The sequence below is a fragment of the Hetaerina americana genome, unplaced genomic scaffold, assembly GCF_022747635.1.
Source record: "Hetaerina americana unplaced genomic scaffold, ioHetAmer1.1.p SCAF_7, whole genome shotgun sequence".
Classification (NCBI taxonomy): domain Eukaryota; kingdom Metazoa; phylum Arthropoda; class Insecta; order Odonata; family Calopterygidae; genus Hetaerina; species Hetaerina americana.
Genome location: NW_027287316.1, coordinates 46,909,413 through 46,923,276, shown reverse-complemented (window position 1 = coordinate 46,923,276; position 13,864 = coordinate 46,909,413). Strand labels below are relative to the sequence as shown.

The 13,864-nt window shown below is 38.1% G+C and overlaps 1 long non-coding RNA gene across 1 annotated transcript in view; it reads left to right on the top strand.

The window, feature by feature from the left end:
* The window catches only part of LOC139696417 (uncharacterized), a 112,269-nt gene that overhangs the window by 71,120 nt on the left and 27,285 nt on the right, over positions 1 to 13,864 (top strand). Inside the window, exon 2 of the long non-coding RNA XR_011702618.1 lies at positions 328 to 578. This is a non-coding gene — a long non-coding RNA (uncharacterized lncRNA). The remainder of the gene's footprint in view (positions 1 to 327; positions 579 to 13,864) is intronic.

Sequence of the window (13,864 nt, the reverse complement as noted above, 5' to 3'; positions counted from 1 at the left end):
CACATGCTTGCTTAATTAACAAGTTGAACAATCCGCTGAGTCATAAATCACCAATTTAATAATAGATATCATTTCTTATTTTTATTATAACTTAAATATAACAAAGTATTTTCATTAATACTTTAGCATTCCTGTATCAGATGCGTGAAAAGGTGAATTATGAACCAGAATCAAAATTGTATGCAGAACTGTGGCATCCTAAAATGCGAGGAGAGTTAAGAATAGTTTTTAACCGTGCCCATAGTCCCATTTTCGTTTTGTGGATTTCTTTAATATCTCTCCCCTTTTCTAGTAGTGGATAATGTTTCCCTTCTTACCACTTCTCAGGGCTGCCCCGCTTGTGAGCGGAAGGCCCCAGCAGCAGAGGGAAGAGGAGTTCGACAACAACAACAGCCGCCACCATGTCCAACATGGCGCACTTGGTCCGGAGGCAGAGCTCCAGGGACCTTAATCCACAACGATCCCTCGACAGACTCGAGCTCATGGAGATGCGCGGCCGCCTGGTGGTCGAAAACGGAAACACCAACTACGGTGCCACCAACGTTGCGTTCGAGGATACGTCCCCTGGCAGCGGAAAGGTAAGGGGAAACGTGGAGAAAATTAATTCATTCACGGACTTCCTGCCGTAAAACGTGCCTCTGGAATAAGATCCCTGTCTTGACGTCCACCAATAGGAGTACCGCGGTGGTGTAAGTTGATTAAATTATTTCTTCCATAGAATTGTGTTAACGCCTTCCGAGAGTTGATAGAGACGATGGTAAAGCCGTGAGCGCTCCGGAAAAAAAGCTAGAAAAATCATTTTCCATGTTTTCGGAAGGTTTTGTTTGATTAATAAAGTGCGATAATATTACGTATTTGCTGTTTCTAATACACGCGATCGAATGGGTTTTCTTGAGATCCCATTTTAAAATCACGTCTCTTAGGTAATTTCTGAAAATTATTTCGCTTACTTTGATTACCTTAAGATGTGGCGAATGTTCCGCTAAGTTTGTCTCGTGCATCGAAGACCCTTTCTATCAGGTCCTAGATGCGCGAGAAAACTGCTACCCATCAGGAATGCAGAGGTGTCCTAGGTACAGGTAAAATCTTGGATTTGGATGCGCAAAAACCTAATTTATTTTATACGATCTTCTGCCGAAATAATTTCAGGAAAACGTGCAATTTCTACCGTGTATACATGAAATCATGTGGTTTACACTTAGTTGCATTGTTGATGAAACAGGTGGAGTCATCGCTCATTTTCTCTCTTCCTTTTTGTCATTCTTAAGAAATAACTAAGTAATCTCACAGCCCATAGAAATTGTTGTTAATTAGTAGTTGAGTAGTTGTGGAATTTGATTTATTAGGGTGCGTCGGCATCGAGGTCATTTTGCACCGCACGCAATCCATCAATAGATCACCATGATCTACTTTCGGTGAGTTATAAATAAGCTTAAAAAACAATTTCCTTTAAATACTCAGAGGTAAAAAGGAAACGGTAGAGTATGTCGGCAGTTTTAAAAGACGCAAAAGGATAGTTATAACCATTAATTCCCAAACTCGTTTCAAAATCTTCTGTTCATTGAGATACATTCATAACAGCGGGTAGGGTTTTTTCCCATATAAAAAAGAGCTAATGAGTCTAAGAAGTGTGCCTTTTTCTCAGACGAGTGATGGCAACTTCCTCCACCCTACTCATCCTGATTGAGGAAACCCATACAAATGCAACTCTTTGCTTTAGCAATAGAGATACGAAAGCTTGTATAACAATTCCAATGTACTATGTTGACAGACATTTTTTTTCGAGAAAAATTTCCGTTGGTTTTTAGCGGGTAAATAAGCCCAGCTACTCTAACGTTTAAGGGTCGTCATAATAATTTTAAAACTATCTATTTGTTTATGGGAATAATACAGTTGTGTCAAACAAAGTAATACGAGGGTCATCCGGAAAGTAGTACCCGTTCGTGAAATAAAGACACAAAAGTAACTATTAACAAACATAAAAAATTTTATTTGAAAGAGGATACTTTCAACTACTTCTCAACATAATCTCCAAGCAAATTAAGGCATTTGTCATAACGTGTGACAAGTTTCTGTATTCCTGCTGCATAGTCCTTCGCCGCCAGCTCATTGAGATACGCGAGGGACCCATCTTGCACAAATTTTTGCATAATGCAGATGGTGTTTAACAATTTCATGAACAATTGTTCGAGAAACATTGGGAAAATGCTCACAGATGTCATCAATTGTGACGCGCCGATCGTTCCTCACGAATTCGTCAACTGAGCTCGCCAGTTGGTCTGTAATGACAGACGGTCTCCCCGAACGCTCATCGTCGTGTGTGTTCCCCCTCCCCATGTTGAAGTTGCGACACCACCGCCGAACAGACGACTCGTCCATTACATTGTCTCCATACACCTCCTTTAATTGGCGATGAATATCACATGGGCGAACGTTTCTTGCATTGAGGAATTTAATCACTGCCCTCACTTCACAACTGGCGGCGTTCTCAATTTTTTTAAACATTGTAAACAATCACAGAAACAACACAGGCAATGCTAGCGTCACGCAACTTGGCTCAGAGAAGGCAGACAAGCCACTGAAGCTATCTGACCTCGTCCAGCGGCTACTCGCGTCGTCAGCACTTCATGCGGCACGAACGGGTACTACTTTCCGGATGACCCTCGTATTTAAAATCTGAAATATTAGTAATGACCAATACGTTATTCTAAGGTCTTCATAATATCTTTGAAACTATCTATTCGTATATGGAAACATACAGTAGCGCTAATAATGTGATATTAAAACCCTGAAATATTGGCAATGATCAAAAATTGTTTACTGTTATTTTGACTAGTTGTGACCGGTATTAATTAAAATTTCTCATGCTGTAAAAGAAAGGTTTTAGAATATTTAGTCTCGTGTTAGTTGGGGCTTATGTTGTAGTATTACTTAGCCATTGAAGTTCTTGGACGGTGGACTTCTCTTTATAATATCAATAGTTGATGTTTCTTTTATGATATCTTTCATGTATTACAAAGGTGTTGCTCTACTTAAAGATTTTAGCGATTTACCGCGGGAATGTTTGTCGTTTCATCTTACTGCCCAATCACAATGCGTTCCATTCTCAAGTGACAATTCGAATTCTTAAGGGAAAATTTGAATTTGGGGAAATATTACCGCTTTATCTTTAAAAGATTAGCTTCTGTTACAACCGTGTTCAAATTCGAAGCATACTGACGCCGCATGTATTAAACATTTGGCGTCTACGACGTCACAATAAATTGTCAGAGCAATATTGCGAGTTGCCATGTGCTACCACTCTAACCAGACTGTGGACCTGCTTAGAAAACCTCATCTTTTATTTTGGAACCTTTAGATGGAAAAACGCGATTGAAGATTTAAGATTATCACAAAAATGCGGATCTTTGAAATTTATTTCATCTAAACGACAAAATATTTACCTATATTAGTAAACCCAACATATTTGCCTATTACGTTCACTACTCGTATAGCAGTTTTTTAAACCCGAAAATTGGTGTTTTATATCGATGCGTTAGGATTAAAATCGTTGAAAATACTATAAAACTCCACTTCAGCCACTCAAAAAACAGCTGGAAGTTTGATTAGATACACTTAGTGTGACTAGTGTCTATTGATGAATAATTTCTTGCGCCATGCCTTTTTAATGGGCTTATTTCTTTCCTATGTCGCTTCGTAGCGGCGTAGAAAGCAGTAGCAGCAGCGAATGTTTGATGAGATCTTGAACAGCAGGTGGAACTGAAAAAAAGTTGGGTAATAAAGTAGACAGCATGTGCTGCCTTTATTGTCGACGCTTCTGGCATGCCTAATGGCTTGATGCGTAAAGCATGCCGCGGGAGACAACTTTCCCTTCTTTGTCACGTGTCCTTAAAGTTGCTCGTAGATGGAATGGTGTAAAGCCCGCCTTTTGTGCGACGTCAAACGCGGGATAAAACGACATTTTCCTCGTATTCATCTTATGTTGTCTTCGATTTCTGCTTCTGAGTCTTTGTCGAAGAAATTTCTTCTCTTCAATTCCATTTCCGTGAATTCACCTTGGTAAATTTCGAGACAAAAGGTTTTTCGAGACAACGCTCCTTGCAGGCGATTCATGAAACGATCGCCTTGAATACAGTATCACTGCGTTCTGTGATTCATTGTGAGTTGTGGACTTCTACTCTTCAACCGCCTCCTAAGCGTGGGCCATAGTTATATCTGTCTTCTTCGCCATCGCGCATTTGATTGCTTTTTTCTTTACTTCTTCACTTCCTTCTTCTATCATTAATTTCTCAGTAGTTTCCTTTCCATCTAAAATAACCACCAGAGGGTGTGTCACCCCACTCCTGAAGCATTGGGTTGGGCGCAATTGCTCGAGAGCGTTGGAGGAGCGTAAGAGTACATCTGTGGTATCTCGATCCCCACTTGAGGTGCTTTGTGGAGAGCAGTTTGAGTTAGTACGCCGTCCGTCGGATGGGACGTTAAACAGTGGACCTCTTGGCGTCTTTCGTTAAGAGTAGCCTAATTCCGACGTCGTGGTTCTCGCCACCATTCTTCCTTTCCCATTCATTCCTAATGGCGCAAAGGACCTTATCTGACGGTCGTCTCCCCTAAATCTTCTACTAAGAGTACATCTACACAGCCCCACCATGAATGAAAATATGTAGAAAGAAGCCAGGAAAGAGAAATTTGTCTGAACTTGTTAGAGTTTTGTTGTGATGTTGAATTGTGTAGGGAAAAAACAGTAGTTAGATAGAACACTGTAATCAACCCGAAGGTCGGTTTAGTAGGTAATGGTAGAGATCACCCAGCACTAAGCCCTATACGGCGTGTGAAAATTCACACATCAGGGTATGGGGGCCAGTTCCTTTCCCTGTGCCGGTTATGGTTTCCCAGGAAGACCTGGTACCCGAAAAATCACTTTAGCTTGGGTGGAGCTGCAGGTGCCTAGAGTGCCTTGCCCGGGAATCGAACCCGGGACCCTCCGGTCAGCAGTCCCACGCTCTACCCACTGGGCTACTGCGACCTACAGTAGTTAGATAAAGTTGGTGAAAAAACGCCAAAGGCATTTGTGATCAAGGATTTTGTGGAGACTTCAAGAACAGCTAACCAGACCATAGCTCCCGGTTTCTCGTTTACAGTTCTGTAGCTCTCACGTCATTAGAAATATTAGCCGAGACTCTGCTATATGCCTGCTCAAAATCGTTCTCCAAGAGTGGATTTTGGAGCTGGATAATGTAGAACTGAAACTAGAGTAATGGTTCACCATCTCCCTATGCCCTAACTCATGTTTTTAGTATTATTGTAGAAACCTCGGGAAAAGATGCAGGATTTCTTCAACAAATTCCCTAGCTAGCTACAATCTACTTTGAGGTTTGGTATCCTTTTCCTTTTTTGCGTTTTAATTTTTTTCAAAAATTTCCATTGTCAGATTTTGAGTCTGCGTATTAAATTTTCCTATTTTGCTATAGTATTTTAATTCTTTATATTCTTGTGCTAAAATTTTCGTTTTTATGCCGAAATAAATTTAAAAAAAACTAGAATGTGCTTCTAAAAACACTTAATATTCATACGAAAATGGCCAATGGCTGTAGGGTGTTTTTTAATTAATTCGTTTCCTTCTAAAATTTAAATTAATCACAGGATTCTTCGGTTTAAGGCTCCCTGGTAATGCATTTTTCTTAATTAATCCCTGTTAAGTAATTGAATGGATATTAACCAATGAAAACTTAATCAATGCTATTTATTTATTATAAAGCATAACCTAGGTGTTTTACTCGAGAAATATTTAGCTGTTCCACGAATTTTTCACCCTTCACTGATGAATTTAGCCTTTCTGACAAAATTAAATTTGAGGATTTACTATACCAGTTAATCTTATCTTACTTGTTAGCTGGCCATTTATAATAACATAGCATCAGCTCACTCTAATTTGGGTTACCACGGACATTACTTAGGTTGCTATCTCATGTAGTTCCTCCGGCATAGTCTTTACTCTTCCGTTGTAAGTACATTTCCATTCATACACTGGCGTGACTGCATGTCCTGGACGCAAAATGAACCAATTAATTATGTTTGAAAGTCATCGTAAGCCATAAGATTAATCTTAACGACTTTCAGAGTCTTTTAACTTAATTAATTAACCAGGTCATATCATCTTAAACGATTTCCTTTTTTTACAAAATGAATTTTCATGGAGAAGGAGAGCACTTTATCACCCTTCTCCCACGCATAAATAAGACTGAACATCATTAGGAACAAATTAAATACCACTCTATCTTTTCGGGGAATGTAAGCAGTAGATTATATGCCTGGGGATAAGACTTGTTTAGAAGTACCAGAGAATAGAAATAAGTTGTATTTTAAAGTATAGCAAAGAAATTGTAATCAATGAACTAACAGATTGAAAATCGAGTTAAGGGTGCGTCGGCCCTTTGATAATACTCTCAATGTTAGGTGCATGAGTTGCTTTGGGTGTTCTACAGGTATACACGAGATTTGACGTAAATAAAAAAGTAGTTATGAAATTAATACGAAACTTCTCATGGTTTAGTTCCGAACTTGGCTCTTGAGGAAAGAGGATGGCCATAGATCGGCGGCTTGTTGGAACGGAGGATGATGGGAAAGATGATATGGATAGAGGAATGCAAATTAATTTGAATTAGATGAGCTGAGGCAGGGAAGGAAATTTGTTGGGGGAATTCCGTGAAAGCGGAATAAGTGGGTGGAGGAGATATTGAGCGATATCAGAATTCTAAAGGCTGTGGTAGTAGGAATAATATTAGGGAGATAGGAGGGAGGGAAAAGAAATTTGGTTGGCTTGAAGAGGGAAAGGGAATCGCTGATTAGCAGAGGGAATAGTATGAAGAAAAATATTCACATATTCTACAGCACATTTACGGTGATTCGCAGGTTGTCTCGGTAGTTGCGAGAGAGACAGTAAAACCTCCAACAATGCTAAAACGAATTTTTAAACGCATCCTTCTTTTCTACCTTACCCACAAATTTTGAGTATAAATGCTTCAACTCTTCTCCTTAGAAAATGCTTTTATTTTGCACGTTTGTGTCAAAATGAACTTTTCGAAATAGGTAATGACATTTTTTTAAAATTTGAAATAGGGAAATCGGTAACTGGGATTTCTTTAATTTGATATTTTAATGTTTGATATCCTAATTAACATAATTTTATTTTAATTCAAAACCTTTTAGCAATTGGACAAAAGTATATCATTTTTCGAAATGTAACCACTATGCGATATTGAAAATTGTTGCAGTAAATAATAAATGCCAGCGAAAGGGTATTGATTGTTTCCCGCGTTATCATTAAAAGTTCCTTCAATGGCCACGAGGGCATACGAGGATGTGTATTCCCACACCGATTAGGCATTTCCGCGAGGACACTTGAATGGGATGAATGGATGGGAATGATGGATGGGATGGGACACTTCGATGGGAATGATGATTTTCGACAAAATGAGGCATTTGTTTCTTGACCAGAGATGCTACTTTGTTAAAAATCATATTTTGTGGATTATTTCAAATTTAAGTAAACAAGGATGGACAACATCGATAAATGCATGGAATTATACATGACGCGCAATCATACCTAAGGCGCAGTTTTCAAATATAAAAACGTTTAAGAATACAAATAATGTATATATTTTCCATTAGTATCCCATTTCCTGGTGTTTGAGAAAGATATAGAATGAGCTTTTGCTAGCGAAATTGATGGATATCTCAAGAAATAAATAGTTTCGAATGTTTATGAAGGAGGAAGACTTAAATGTTATGAAAATTTTGAGATAGAAGGAAGTTGAAATGTGTAGTTTGAACGGAGAAGGAAAACAAATTAATATGAAATGATGAGAAAAAAAACATGTGAAAGAGTAATCGATTTTTCTGGTGGGAAAGGTTTTCGGGAAAATTGTTAACGCGGCCGGAAAAAAACTGTTTTGGGGGCTATTGGGTGGTTTTCAATTCAGCTACTCTTGAGAAATTTCGGAGGGTTATCTCTCTCATAAATTTTCCAGGAAATATTATGAATTTCCAGTTTTCTTAATTGGTTATGATCTTCCCAAGCTGATTTGAAGCGTTTCCCGTCTCGCGAGTTGGCTTGAGTTAGCGCAGGTGAGCAAATGAGTCGTATTTTCACAGAATGATGTTCATATATCTATGAAATATATTTTAATGCATTATATTAATACAAATTCAGAAGAAAGGAGCATTTTGACATCAAATCGAAGAATTTGACGCTGAGCCGGCTGTCGTAACTTTACCAAAATACTTCCATTTGTTAATAAATACAATGGGAAGTCCTACGTTTTGGCATTGAAGTCATAGCAAATTTTCAGGAATCCATTGATAACTTTGACCATTTTAAGTGATATCACCACAGATGATTTTAGTTAAAAATTCAAGGAAGTCACGAGAGGGAGAAAATAGTAAAAAAATATTATTTTTATAATATTCGTGTCGAAGATATATCTTGGCGTATTTATTAAATGGGAATTGGTAATATTGGGTAGACTTAAGACTGGCAGGTCATCATCAAAGGCAATCTACGCATTGAAGATAGGTCGTGGAAGGTTCCTAACAATTTGACGTATGCAAATCTAACTGCGTATCATGTGGACTTGAATATTTTCCCTTCATCCTTCCTTTCTTGTTTTCTCTTACGTACTTACTACCTGCACTCTTGCCGTTTAATATCCTATTCTCTCGCTACTTCTCCCCGCTTACCAAATATTCTTCCTTCTATCACTCTATTTAGCATCCCGCTAGTCTTTAATTCCTCCGTTCCCTTTTAAGAGTTCATGTGGCAGGATCCTCTCCTCTTTCACCATATTTAAAACTTCGTGATTAGCATTCATTTCTGTCTAACTTAGCTTCTCAATTCTTCTACATTTCTGCATTTAAGTAGCCTCTAATATGCGCCAATCCTTCTGCCTCAAAGATGAGACCCATGCAGTGCCACGATTCATCTTCAAATCTTTACTTACGTATAATTCATATCTTTGCTTAGCGTACCTCTCGATAGGTGGGGCATACATTTGTACTATGTTTCATTTCAGACGCGTAAATAATATTGATTTGGAAGAGCGTCAAGTTATTATGTTCATATTCATAATATACAGGGTATGCTTGGTGGCGAACACTTAATAAGCGAAACCAAACCAATTCAGCCATGATATTAATTTAAATAATTACATAAAAGTGAAACATTACGGAGGAAATGTCACGACATATCTTTTGCCACCCCTTAATTCTTAGCTTCTAGGGTGTTAGATTTCTTTATTGCTGTCATGCGTTCAATCCCTGACGCATCAGAAAAATTCTGGCAGGTTTAGATATTTTTCCCTCTATATCTGATTATTAATATTTATTTTAATTTGGTATTTACGCAAGATTTTCCATTTCTCATTTATGAATCTATTAACTGTTGTTTGCTTTAATAATTTCTACACAATGCGCCGTTACAGGGGGCTATTCACAATCAATCGTATGCGGCTAATGCATCACAGCACAGCGTTGCCGTGAGTTTTATGTAATTCTTTTATGTTTACGACTACACATTTTTTTATGTCGAAACATGCAAAAACTCTCGAGCGTTTCCGTGAGCTGTATGTAATTTTTTAACGATTATTACATAGATAGGGAATTAGGATGAAATAGTAGAAATTGAGGGGACGTCATGCATAATAGCTTCTATCACTGCATTTGTATCGTTATTGTACAAACTGGCAAAAGTAAAGTATCCTGAATGCCCAAGCTCTGAGGAGATTCACTCGAAATTTCGTCGACTTCTGTTCCTTTAAAGGAAGGAAAAAGTGGGATGATAGGTCGAGGGAGCTCGCGGGGAGCAGGGAACCGTGGTCTGCCCACTCTTTCGGAATATGCCCATAGGTCGAGGTTATTCTTGCAGAAGAACCCCTTCTGACTCCGTAGGCATTTTCAATCGGATGAAGCGGTAGGGGTAAACCTTTTTCCAGTTCGCCCAGCCTCAGCGTGTAAAAAGAATCCATCAGGACGGGACGTGGTGAGTGAAATCATAAAACTGGGAATTGACGTTGATTTTGATTTTGGTCGATATTTGGATCAATGGGTTCACCTTAAGCGATATGTTCGTTAGTCCCTCGGCATTCAATCCACGCTTGCTCCCTACTTATTCGCTGCCTCTGTAATGGAGTTTGGGTTAATGTGACTCGTCTTGCCAGAAGATGTATTGTATCTCGGCATTCTGCTAACATTTCAATATATATATATATATATATATATATATATATATATATATATATATATACACACATATATATGTAATAGTTTGGCACTCGTGATCTGCTTGATTCCGCCTTCCCCACCTTTCCTGTGTTTGCCTTGAAATGCGTTCCAAATTCTTTTCCTTATATCTATATCATGTGAATGAATAATGTTCTCTATATGGCGGGTTTTTCGTGTTTGAATGTGTATATAAGTCACACATTCCGTTTTTGATATTACCCGTAATTATGGCAAGAATTCAATACTTTCATGACCGATTTTCGTACTCAGTGAATGCTCAATGTATTAATGCAGATTACTAGGTAGAAGTACCTCCTTGAATCTATTTTGTAATCAAAGAACTTTCAGGGAACATTGTAAAAATTAATGCCAAATCGTTCAATGTGTAAATTAATGGATACATTAAAGTGCAAACTTTGAAAACAATCTATGAAAAAATCTATTTCCTATTCAGAAATATTGTGAAGATTGATATTTTTAGTTTTCTTTGCACTTGTCTTCTACTTATGTGGTGGTGCATAAGCCTAATTAGTAGAGCCTTCAGCTACTTGTCAATATATTTTGCGTTTAATATTCTTGAAAATCACGTAACACTCGGAGGTTGTGATTTTCTGATTGCCGGAGCTTTCAGGAAATCAACAGTCAGCGCAGGGAAAGGAACTTACTTGAACGAATGAAATGGTAACGCTCTAAGTTTTAGTAAGACGTGAATCTTTCCCTCACCCATCACGCTAAACTCCAATTTGAAAGCTGTCATTTGGTGTTTGGTTCTACATCATCTTTAGGTTTCTCATACTTTATAAGCAACTATACTGCTTTTCGGTTTATAAACGAAACATTCGTCGGCAGAAAGTGAACGAAATATTCGTTGGCAACAACTCAGAATGTTGGTGACATTTATTGGATGCATCAGCTGTAAAGTTTTCTGGAGGCTCAATTGCTTTCCCGACGGCTCCACCGCAGTAGAAAAAAATAGTTTTTTCTAAATGTTTGAACCATCAGAGCAAAATTCTTCCCTTAAGTCCAAAAAATCGTTGAAAACCTCTTTTCATTTAACTTTATGAATTTTGCCTTTTAGCGCATTAAATTTGACGAAGATTAAATTAATGGAAAGTCAAAGGGGTTCAAAAAATCAGCTGTATGAAAACTCTTTAAGAACTAATCAGCAAGGTCACCAATGTGCAAAAAAAATACTGACTTGCCCATCTAAGAAATGGAAAAGATTTTGTAGATAAGGTTGTACCGATTCTTTTCATACTAAAATATTGCCCATTGTGTATAGGAACTGGAATTATTCAGGTGGGCCAAAGTTGTTTGTGTAAACTCTGGAAATGTTCGTTATTGTCCCTTTGCTTATCAGCTTCGACCTCTGGCAACAGATCTGGTCATGCCGAAGGGAGATCTAAAGAAAACGGACTCATTGTCAGTATATCAGAGCTTGGTACAGGAAGGTGAAAAGTGTTTAAAGTGGCCGATTTGGACGAAGTTGTTAGATATTGTCATTTTCATTATCAAATCATCGTTGCTGCTTAATGCTTATGCAGCCTGTAGTGTTAAGGCTCAATATTTAGCATTAATAACATGCAAGAAGACATGGGAACGCTGGACATTTAGCGAACTGTTTAGTGAACTAAGAGTGGAAAAAAGGAATTCTCTGAGAACATCTTAAATGAGAGTGAAATTTTCGTGGGTAAATTCGTATATAGCTACTCAAAATCTACCTTTAAAGTACCTGACTACTTCTACCACTCATTAAATAGTATCATAGGTAGATATGCGAAGCATCACTAAGTATAAGAAGAGACAGGTCGAAGGAGTGCCGGAAGGATGACAGATTGAAAAGTGGGTTCCTACCAGAAACTTTATTAACTGCGTCAATTGGGTGGAGGAAAAGAAGCATAAGATGTTTTCTTAAGTATGACGAAGTTTCTACATGCCAAGAGCCTGATAGTCCTCACCCGACATCCTATTCTTTCAAATGCTCGTTGATATATGTGTGTGTGCACATATATACATGCATACATATATATTATATATATATATATATATATATATATATATATATATATATATATATATATATATATATATATATATATATATATAGACTCACACGAGCAGCACAATAGTGGGACGGCACAATAGAACACAAATAGAATAGCAACATTTAAAAGGACACTCACACGGTAAATTGTTCGAGCTTTCGGCCTTCTCCGAGGCCTTCTTCATGTGAGACTCCAAAAGTCTTACTTGAAGAAGGCCTCGGAGAAGGCCGAAAGCTCGAACAATTTACCGTGTGAGTGTCCTTTTAAATGTTGCTATTCTATTTGTGTTCTATTGTGCCGTCCCATTATAAATATATATATATATATATATATATATATATATATATATAGTGAAATTTGTCTATTCCGTTCATTCGACTTTGTCATACGTATGGCCATGTACACTGTAGATATTGACCGTCTATAGGTCCACTCCGACAAAAAAGGTGTTCATATTGATCGGATGGATTAAAAAAATATTGGCATGTATTGATTTATCGTCATATCGCACAATCCTACTAGTGCGAAGTTTCCTCACGATACCCATCTTTTACCTATACCCAATCTTATTCCGCTGCCTTTTTTCTTCTGAAGCGGCTTATTCCTCCGTCTCTCTGACTGGACCCCTTATCGCTTGCGTAGGAGTGAGGTGATCCCGAGGTCCCTTGCCTATGTGCCATCGGCATTATACTAACATATAAAAGGCGGCGGTGGCCTCGTTGCCTACGTGAGATACTGAGACTCTGAGTTCTTTCCTCTACTTTCGTATGAGGAAGGCTTCTGTGGAATTATTTTCGATGCTTGGTATGAAATCCCCATCTTTATTGGGATTCCTTTTACGAGATTTGTTGTTTCGGCCATGATTTTGTTTTTTCACTTCCTAATTACTACCACTTTAAGTAAATTACTTCGTAACTTCCGTATCTTTACTCATTTTCATTCTTTATACTCGTTATAGTCGATTAGAGTAACCGCTCTCTTTATAGTATTTTTAGATTTAGTACAACAATGTATAGTTATTCAACCTATACCATTTGCTTATATTTCTGTGCATTATAACCCTGGTTTTTTTCTCGCATATTCCCGGGAATAGATATTAACGCAGATAATTGAATATATTTGTAAATGTATTCCTTGGGTGTAGTGTTTTAGGGGAGGCGGTCGACAGCTGAGATTATTTGCGCCATTAGGGAAGGATGGGAAAGGCAGGGTGGAGATAACCCGGCTTCGGCATTAGCCTCCTTTTGTCGAAAGGCGCCAAGGGGTCAGCGCCCATCCGGCGGGCGTCGTAGTCGCTCAAAGTGCTCTCCAAAGAGCACCTCAAGTCGAGATCAGGATACCTCTAAAAAATATTTTTTATCTCCAGGATTTAAACCCGGTCCCTATCGGTGGGAAGTAAGTACGTTAGCCACCGTGCCATCATTAATGTATTCCTCCTCAAAAATAAATTCTTTAATGATGATTTAACCTTTAAAGATTTTAAATTCTTTCTAAAATCGTTTCGAACGCATTGTCCGACGCTTAAACCTGTGATTACAAGTTAT